This window comes from Ipomoea nil, unplaced genomic scaffold, assembly GCF_001879475.1.
Source record: "Ipomoea nil cultivar Tokyo-kokei standard unplaced genomic scaffold, Asagao_1.1 scaffold3162, whole genome shotgun sequence".
Lineage (NCBI taxonomy): Eukaryota > Viridiplantae > Streptophyta > Magnoliopsida > Solanales > Convolvulaceae > Ipomoea > Ipomoea nil.
In genome coordinates this window covers 248,959-260,005 of record NW_017619590.1, presented here as the reverse complement: position 1 = coordinate 260,005, position 11,047 = coordinate 248,959, and positions in this window count along the sequence as shown.

Sequence of the window (11,047 nt, the reverse complement as noted above, 5' to 3'; positions counted from 1 at the left end):
CTTGATTGTGAGATAGGTATCCAAAAGCCCTTGGAAGTTAAGCATATCGACCAATTCCGGAGAGAATTGGTCGGGTTCGAGGGCTTTACCTCCGATCACCGTGTAGTCGGCATCGTTCCATTCCGTGGTTGGGATCCCAACGGGCTTCTTCGGCATTGAGAGATTCTTCAAGGTGGTATTTTTCCCAGTGATGTTTTTCCGGCGAGGCTCCGGCGAAGACTTTCCGGCATCGAGGCGGCGATGTGGCTTGACTCGGGCGGTGTTCCTGTTTCGACGGTGAAGGCGGGGCTTGGAGGTGTCGTGCGGCGGTGTGCGACAGTGGGGTGCAGCCGGGCGTGCGACGGGCGGTAACAGCGATGCGGGTGGCTTCCGGGGTGGCGACGGCAGGCGCACGGTGGTGGTGTTGACCGGGTGGTTGTCGGCGGTCGCTGGCGGGGTGAGTCGCTGTGGTGTTCGGGTGGTGCCGGCGGCGTGGAGAGGGGAGAGAGAGAGGAAGAGAGGGAGAGTGAAAGAGGGGAGGAAGAAGAATGGTTTTTTATTTGGGGGGGGTTTTGTGGGTCTTAGGGACTTAGGGGGGTTTAAGAAGGGAGTGTTCCCTTAAGGTTTCAAGAAATACTCATAGCCCAGTAGTTAAGATTTTGATCTTATAAGTGAGAGGTCTAAGGTTTCATTCCCGTTAATAGCATTAATCTTCTTTGTTGTGCATTCCTTTGGATCTATTCCCATTTCTCTTTTGACCCAAAGAGGCAAGAGGTTTGACCGGTTTTCCTTGTAGAACTTTTGCCTCCGTCGTGTGTTGATTCTTTTTTTCCTTTTTTTTTTTTTTTTTTTTTGCGCCTTATGGGTTCTTGGGGGAAACGTTTAGTCCCTTTTTTCATGCTAACTTAATTGACTTGTCTTTTATTTATAATAATTTCTAAGTAACTAAATTAAACAAGTGGTTTCACTACAAGGGTGATTTACAGGGGTTCACTGATCATCCTAGACAGAATTCTTCTCCTTGGTTTTCTTACGATTGGTTTGCAGGATCCTCGTCTCCTGGGGCCACGTTTTCTTCGTTGAAGTTGTCCTCGTTCTCAAGATCGGCTTGAGTGCGGCTCATGACGAATACTTTTCTGGGAGCACCGTAGTTCCCTTAATTGTTTACGCCCCCGTGTTGGCCCATGATTGTAGGGCGCGAGTTCGGGGGTTGAGTGCACTGGAAGGACTTGTGTCTTTCTCCCCCACAATTGAAGCATCGCTAGGGGTTTCCCATGCAGTCCTTGCCTCTATGGTCTTTGTTGCATCTTCGGCAAAGGAAGGGCCCCGTATTAGTTTCGTTGTTTCTTGGGGTGGCCCTTGGCCAGCTGGATTGCTTGGCATTGTGTTGGTGTCGTTCCTCGTTCTTTTCACAGGTGGTGCCCCACCTCCCGTGTTCCTTTTATGAATATGTTCCTGGACTCCGCGTTGTAGCAGTTGGATTCGATAGAGGTTGGCGGCACTGGAGTAAGCTTCGTTGAGGGTTTGGGGTCCACTCACGATTAGGGCTTTTCGGGTTACGAAGTTGAGGCCCGACACAAACCTTTCTATCTTGGTCGTCTCTGTAGGGACCAATTCGGGTGCGAAACGGGCCAGTTCGAGGAACCGTTTGTGGTACTCCATGACAATGGTCCTCCCTTGCTTTAAGTGGAGGAATTCCTCGTACATGGTTGCTCTTACGTGTGCAGGGTAGAACCGTTCTTGGAGTAGGGTCTTTAGGCTTTCCCAGTTGAATCCTGGTTCTTGTCTGTAAGTTGTTCCCTCGCGGATCCACCAGAGGTCGGCCTCGTGTCCGAAGTAGAACGAGGCTATTTCTACGCGGCATTTTTCTGGGCATTCCACTAACCCGAGGATTTTGTCGAAGGTTCAAATCCTTTCTTCGAGGATTGCGGGGTCCTCTTCCCCCGAGAAGATGGGTGGCCGATGATTTGAGACTTGCCGAGCGACATCCAAGTTCCCATTTGGCTGTGGTGGTGGTCGGTTGTTATTACGGAGAACTACGTCGCGCAGTGTCTGGGCGACCTGAGTTAGTTGCTGTAGAGTCTGAGCCAAAGGATCGTGAGTGGTGGGTTCGGGGGTCCTTGATTGCCTTCTGTTTGGTGTCATTCCGATGGTCTAAAGGGCCAATGTTTATTGTAATGACGAGTTAGTGTGTTGCACCCTTACCTTCATGCGATAAGCATAGGTGAAGTTCTTTAAATTTAAGTGCAGAATAGAGTGAGGGGGAGGTTAAGTGATGATAGATAGGCTCACAATCTCACCGCGCGTCCTAAGATTCCTGGATCCTATGTTCCTAAATACCTAGAGTTCAAGCTTAATGTCCTAAGGTCTTTGTCTTAAGAATCTTATCCTAGGGTCAAACTTAGGCTCTGATACCAACTGTAACACCCCTAAAATTTAAAACTTTTGAAGCTTATGAAATAAAGGTAGTATTATCATTAAATCCCAAAACAGAGCATACTAAACATAAGAGTTTGGGGTGCTATGCCACATCTGAGCTGGAGTGCTCAAATGCAAAAGGCTATACTAACTAAATATCCTCAAAGTAATGTCAATACATCATCATGGCACGCAGGCCGAAAGGAAAACTATCTATCTAAGCTTTTGTCCTCTAGCGCGCTCCGGAGTCTACTCATCTGTGCCTGAAAGCCAAATATATCTGTTCAGCGAATAATGTTGGTAACCCACTCCAACGCGTAGAAATACAATATATATATATATATATATATATATATATATATATATATATATATATATATATATATATATATATATATATAGGAAAACCATTTTGAAGCCGGAAGATATATACTTAGGAGACTCTAGCTTTAAAAAACCGAGAATAAACTTAACAGGTAGGGACAAGCACATTCAACAGTTATAGTCACGCATATAAAGATACTAGAATGTATCCTAAGGTCACAAGATTATTTTTCGTCATTCATATCATTATTCAATCATTATCTCAATTACATAAACACACTTTGGTGGTGCCGCAGGATCCTTCACGCGCCCATACACGAAGCGTCAGTGCATATAGCTCTGGCATGGCCCCGAAGCACCCTGCCTCGTATCGCAACACGAATGGGTCGATCGCAACCGACCGATGAACCGCAGCTCATCATAATGTTTGATCGCAACCAAACAGTGGATCGCAGCCCAAAAGTGTATTTCTGATCGCAACCAGATTATGAACCGCAGCTCTTGTAAAACGTTTGATCGCAACCAAACGGTGGACCGCAACCCTATATAATATTTATATACCTTACCGATCGCAACCGGCCTGGTTAACAGTTGGAAGGGTTCTCAACCCATCCAACTGCCCGTACCGCCAATTTGATCGCAACCAAATTGGGGTATCATGCACACATAACACATAGCAAGCACATGCAACCCACAGTAGCACATTGGGAAAGGGGCGAAAACGTATAAATAAACATATGCGTGGTGATCCACATACTAGGAATATTCCTAAGGGGTTCATACATCTTTCGCCTAGGTCAACGGGATACCAATTCAACTAGCATGCAATACATGAGACTTTATCCTACGAATGGTACCCAAAACATCAAACAAGACTCAGGAACGATACACGGAGTCCGTTGGGACACCACGAGGGTCGGGGATGTAACACCCCGTGTTACGGCCTTCAATCCTGAATTAATTATTTAATTAACTCCGTTAATAATAATTAAAAAGGATTTAATTTGATTAGGATTCCCTTTAATTAATTAATGTGGTCCACCATGGATTGTGGACCCTTGCCTAAACTAGAGTTTTAAGCCTATTAGGAATAAAGAGGGTAAACCTTTTACTAGTCAGATTCTAATTAGGAATCCTAGACCTATATATCTATTGGGAATAAAGAAAGTAAGCTTTTATTATTCAGATTATGATTAGGATTCCTGATTCTATAAATAGGGGATTAGAGAACAATTAGAACCCTTACCACTCATAGTTATATTACACAAAAATATTCCCGGGAAATTCCCCACCACCGAGCCTAGGGAGATCAAGCGGATGGAAATCTTATAGAAGAACCTTAATAGCCATGGGAGGATTAATTAAGGCTAACAGGTAACCCATGTCTCAACAAAACCTATTTTCTTTGCTATAATCTTCTTGTTTGGCTCCCTATTTTATACTCGTGTCTTGATGAAATCTTCTATGATAATTGTGATATGATCTTGATAATTGTTGAGATGATTTTATGTGTGATCTGGATGATCTTGATGATGACAAGAGGGTCTTGATAATTGTGTGTTAATTCTTGATAAATCTTGATTTTAAAGATAGAGTATGATTTTGTGATTTAAATCTGATTAGAGCCCTAGGTTGAATTGGTAATTTGTATTGTGATGTTCTTGATATATATTTGGGTGAGAATTCGCATGCTCGGGTGATAATTATGTTTAGAAGTCATGTTAGGTTGTGTTCTACGTGATTGTTGCTTTTGATCCGTTAATTGCCTACGTGGTGTCGTTATTTACGTTTAAAAGTGTCTAAGCATGGTTTCGGGTTCCACAAAGGATCCCGGGGCGTTTATTTCGATAAAGAGTCAGTGGGGGGTAGGTGGGGGTAGGGGGACCCGCCACCTACCCGCAGCCCATAGAAACACCGCCGGCAGCGTGCAGCCGGCGGGGAGGCGACTGCCCGCTGGGCACCCGTTGCCCGGAAATCTGTCGTTGGCGGGCTGCCAGCGGGTGGCCCTCCACCCACCGGCTACCCGCTGGTCGTCGCCCACTCCGGGACTTTGGCTTCCCTGTTTGATGTTCCTCAATCCCCGTGGTGTCCCAATAGACCCTGTTTGTCGTGCATGAGTCTAGTTTGATGTTTCGGGTGCCATTCGTAGGATAGAAGAGTCTTAGGTATTGCATGCTAGTTGAATCGGTAACCCGTTGGCCGAGGAGGAAGATGCATGAACCCCTTAGGACTATTCTTAGTATGTGAATGATCACACGTAAGTTTATTTATACGACTTCCCCCTTCCCAATGTGCTAATACGTGCTACTATGTGTTATGTGATGCATGATACCCCAATTTGGTTGCGATCAAATTGGTTATTCCTGAGCTGCGGTTCAGAAGTTGGCTGCGGTCAAATTGGTTACTCATGAGCTGCGGTTCATTCTCCTGGCTGCCGTCAGTGATTCACTTCTTGGGCTGCGGTCCACATGGGCCTCGTGTGCTATGGTCCACTGACTGGACGCGCCAGGCGGTGTGTAGGGCCACTAACCCGAGGAAGGCCGTAGCCCACCGAATGAGTGATCAGGCGGTGTGTAGGGCTATGGTCGGCTGCGATCCACCGAGTGTATGGGCCAACGGTGTGAAGAGTCGTAGTCTCCGAAGATCATCGCCCACCGAATGAGTCCCTCAGGCGGTGTGTAGGGCTTTGATCTACTACGACCCACCGACTGAGTTCGTCAAGCGGTGTGTAAGGTCGCAGTCCCCAAAAGAGGATCACAGTCGACCGACTGAGCGCGTCAGCGGTGTGTAGGGCTGTGATCCGCCGTTGAAATCATCAACGGTCTATACGGTTGGTTGCGATCAACTCCTTCATGCTGCGGTATGAGGTAGGGTGCTGCGGGGCCGTGTTAGAGCTATAAGCGCTAACCCTCATGTGCGGGGCATGCGATTGGTCCCGTGGCGCCACCAAAGTGTGCTTGTGTGACTTGAATGATGATTGAATGATGATGTGAATGATTTGAAAGTGAACTGTGACATTAGATACATGTTCTTTATGATATTGTCTCTATATAACTGTTTATCATTGTTTAATGTGCTTATCCCTACCTGTCGAGTCTATTCCTGGTTTTAAAGCTAGAGTCTCCTAAGTATATATCTTCCTGCTTCAAAATGGTTTTCAAAAGTGGGTTACCAGCATCATTCGCTGCACAGATATATTTGGCTTTCAGGCACAGATGATTAGCTTCCGGAGCGCGCTAGAAGAGTTTGGATTAGATAGATAGTTTTCCTTTCGGCCTGCGTGCCATGATGATGTATTGAGGATATTTAGTTAGTTTAGCCTGTGCATCTGAGTTCTCCGGCTCAGATGTGGCATAGCACCCCGCATTCTTATGTTTAGTAATACTTTGTTTTGGGATTTAATGAGAATTTTCCTTTATTATATAAGTTTTAAAAGTTTTGAAAATCTGGGGTGTTACAGATGGTATCAGAGCCCAAGTTTGACCCTAGGATAAGACTCTTAAGACAAGACTTTAGGACATTAAGCTTAACTCTAGGTATTTAGGTACATAGGATTTAGGAAACTTAGGACGCGCGGTGAGACTGTGAGTTTATCACTTTTGACAGGTCCCACATACGTGTTATTCATTCCACATACTTGCCCTAAAAGTTGTGACATCCTTGCATGCTTTTACCTGCTTTGTTGCTTATCACTCTTTGATTACCATACTTGTTTATTTGCTTAACCATATGTTCCTAATTGATTTGTTGATAGAACAAGTCAAGAACTGCGTATTATTGCTTAACCATTTGATCAAACATGCATTATTTGGATGTCCGTTATTTGATAGAGTATTTTGGAACTTGCAATTAGTAATTTTATTCGACTTATAAGAGCTCACTTATCTTAATCATAATTGACCAATTACTTTGATAGTTAACTCACTAATAGCTCAATAAGTACTTACATGAGTTGCATAAAGGGAAATTTTGGGGAACATAGCTTTAATTAGGAAGGGGAAGAATGAGGTGTGTGATCCTTATAATATCTAGTTGAAATCTCCTCTGTTCCTTATTAGTGTCATAATAATGTTATTCCCTGAGATTTTCCATGTAATCAAATCCCTTTTGTTGTTCACATAAGTAGGGAATTCTTTGGACTTGAAGTTGTGCATTCTCTGGGCTTTCCCGAAGTGATTCCTTCTTCACTGTCACGTTCCAGTGGGGCCTTGGCAGGAGGTCGACCACCCACCACGTGCCCACTGCCACGTTCCAGTGGGGACTTGACAGGCGATCGACCGCCCACCTCACGCCCACTGGTACGGTATGTTTTCTTGACTTCTCGTTTTATTGATCCATTGTGCCTTTGTGTGTCTTCCTTGATACTTCTTATGTGTTTAACATGTAAATAACAATCTAATGCTTGAACATGAAAGTCGAATTATCTTCCTAATTAATTTGTTTATAAGTTACATAGAAATTACAGGGACTAATTCTATTTCTAGAACTCTAAAACCTCGGATACATTACATATTAAGTTTTGACCCGAAAGTAAATTTGAGTGAGACCGGTAGAAATCTGAGGAACCTAATGTGACACCCCGAAATCCAAATTCAGTTAAGAGATTAATTAAGTAATTAATCCTATTTCAATTTGTAATTTAATTCCTTAAATTCCTGAAATTTAATAGTCGGGGACTAGTAATTGACTAGTCAACCCCAAAGTCAAAGTTGTACCTTGAGCTTTGTAAGGAGTTCCCTTGTTCCTTACACCTTTCCATGTTAGTAAGGGTATTATTGACCTTTCACCTTGTGTTAGTATTGTAACCTAACCTAGTAAGAACACCTCATTTCTCTCCTTACACTTTCCAAAATCCTAGCTCCATCTTCTCTCTAAAAAGGTGGATAGCTTTTCTTCCAAGCCAAGTTGAAGCTTTGTCAAGACTTCAAGAGTTGTCTCCAAGATTCTACCTTTCATACATTTGGGCATCTAGGAGGGTAAGATCCATGTTCACCTTGTGTTTATAGTGTTCTCTTAGGTGTCTTTTCTTAAAGATATGATCTTTATAATCTTTTGGTATGTTCTTGAAGTTGGTTTGGAAGGGTGAGCTTTGATAGGAGCTTGGTGTGGTGTTAAGTGAAGGTTTTTGGTCTACAAGAGGTAACCCATGCTCTACAAAATCTATTTTGCTTACCTATATGATGATTTCTTGGATTCTACATGTGTTTTGCTATGAAATGTGAGTGTTTAGGCATTGTCTTGTGAAAATGCATATCTAGAGCTTGTGTTTAGGGTTCTTGTGTGCCATTGCTTGGTCATTCCTTTGATTCAAGTCATTTCGTTGTATTTGGTGAGATTTGGCATGTTTTGGACTTGAATTTTGGAGTTGAAAATCCCCGAAGGGATTCTTTTGTGCAGGTATACGTACCCGTGGGCGGAACGGCGGGTAGGCGTCCACCCGTCGCCCACCCGCGGGTACAAGTGGCCGATGGGTAATGTACCCGCGGGTTGGGGCCTACCCGTGGGTCCACCCGCGGGGTACACTTTGGTGTATGATCGGGATTTGTTCCCCGTGATTCTTTTGACTCGATATTTGGTCTTTTGACTTCTCATTGTTCTTTTGTGGAACTATTTGAGCGTCTTCTTGATGTTTCGTATGTCTAGAACTATATGGTAGGAATCCATGTAGGTTTTGGTGTCTTGAATCATGCTAAGTGTTCAATATTGTGATTCGTTGAACCGTGATGAGTCTTGTGTGTTCTTCGGAACTACGTTTTGTTTACCCGTTTGATAAGCATGCTAGTTCGGTGTTTAAATGCTAGCATGTGTGTTGTTTGTACTTTCCTATTGTGGATGATGACTTGTGTTAGTCATCGTTGGAGTTGGATTGTGATCCATTCCTTGATTGAGTATGGTTTCATATCTTCGTTGTGATCCGTTGATTGATTCCTGTTGTGGTGTGATATGTGTGTGTGGCTTTACCTGAATTGCATGATTAGTGGTATGGGACACTAGTCACCAAGGTATTGCAGTGGTCCTTGTGGTGGCCATGACGTGATTATGGAGTTGTGACCTGTGTGTCAGGTTCACGTGTTTTGGGTAAGGTGTGTGTCGCCGTGTGTGTGATCGATACCCTCGTGTACTATGAAATTGGTGGTCTTGTTGGTGGTTTGTTGGTGGGGGACGACGGTCCCAGGAGGGAAAAGGTTGGACTAAGAAGTACAGGGGTTATGGAGGTAATGGTTGGAAGAAGATATAAGGTTGGGGGTAGCCATAAGGTTGGAACTGGGCATAAGGAAGGCGTATCAACTCGTGAAGGGTGATGTGACGAGGGCTTGTGTAGCCGTTGTTGTGAGTTCTCTTCTTGTGACGTGTGTAGTCACAGAGGCATGTGGCGGTTTGGTGTGTCTTCATCCCTTTGAGTTATGCATGTCGGGTATGAATCTATTGTGTGATGATAGATTATACCTTGAGACTTCTTGTGAGTCGTTGTTGTTCTTTGTAGTCTTGGGATGTGTTCCCGTGTTCTTGTTGAGAGTGTTAGAGTCGTGTGTTGACTATTACTCTTGGTTTTTGACTTATATATATGTATTCCGTTTCGCAACTGATTTTACAAATGTATATCTTACCTATGTATGATATTTCACATGTATTGGTGGGTTACCATCATTAATCGCTGACCGGGCGTCTTCCCATGTTTTATATGCTTCTTTCAGGTGATGCTTAGACGAGTGCGCGGTCTAGTGCCAGCTAGTATAGCTCCCCTTTTTATGTTTTGTGGCCTGTGAGCCAATCTAGACTTAGTACTCTGTTGGATGGTTGTAGATTTAAACAATGCAGATTTAGCCTGTGCGTTCACCATTGGGTGAGCGTGGCATAGCACCCCGTTTCCTTGTTTTATATATATCTTCTCTTTTAGTCTTCCGCTGTGTTTGGTGTTTTGGTTTAAGTTATCTGCATGTTTTAAGGCTTTAAATAGCATGGTTTTAGGGGGTGTAACACCTAAACCAAGTGGTCATCTAGAAATTATCCTTGGAAAAATATATTGCGTCCCTAAACTATCTCTCTAGACTTTGGTCCATGTTGCATAATAGACCACAAGCTTCCAATACCTTATTTAGAACTCTTCCCCACTAAGATAAAGATCCCCTAAACAAACATTTATACATAAATAAGTATATCATTACTATTCTAAATATATTCCCCTAAAACTTCTATTATATATATATATATATATATATATATATATATATATATATATATATATATATATATACATTCCTAAGAGTATGTAGTAAATCCCAATTACATTCATACGCTACACTTACACCAAATTATTATTATTATTATTTTCATTATTATTACACCCTAACCCTAATCACCTTGCTTAATATTAAATCTTCCATGGTTGCGTCATATACGGTACGTCCCTATACGCTTATATATATATATATATATATATATATATATATATATATATATATATAGATAGATAGATAGATAAACTTGTGAGCCTATAGAACATCCTCCCTTATTCATCTGTATTCATATAAATTGTTACAGTCATATTATATACAATAATACCCCTAGCCCCAAATCGTACACATGTATCCTAGCTACGATAATCTTATATACATCTATGAGTGTGCCCTTAGCATATCCTAACCCTGAAATATCATTCCATACAAATTACATCACTCTTATATATATACATACACATATCCTAAGATAGCCCTAATTCTACCTTCCCCCCCCCCCCCCCCCTCGCATGACCTCCCTGTTACCACTCCTACCTTCCTTAAATAATTAAAAGCTTTAGCCTCATCATCGGGTCATCAATTGATTTAGGAATTAGCAATCAAGGGTCTTCAACTCTAAAGTTGTTTAGGTATTCCGGGCTTGTAGAGGAAAGATTTATGCCTACCTAAAATCTAATTACCACCAAGATAAAACTAATTTTCCTAAGTGCTTGTGTGATTAAATTTTGTCATGATTTCTCAAGATAAATCCTTTTAGTACTTGTGAACCTAGGCTATCTTACTCGTGATTATTAAAGAATATTTGTATGCAAATTGCATGGTCCAATTATACGTGGAAATTTATATTTTCATAGGTATTGCATGTCAAATCACATATCTCGCATGTTTATGTTAAAACACATACTTACACGCATTCATGTATATATACAAAGCATGTTAGACAAAATTGTATGTTCTAAAGCATCCCACTATGCATATATACAATATTGTTAATTACAAGCAATCTGCATATAAGTGCCAATACTTGTTATGTAACCACCCACCATTATCCATGGTATACAAAATAAAGACCCCAATTCTATTAATTT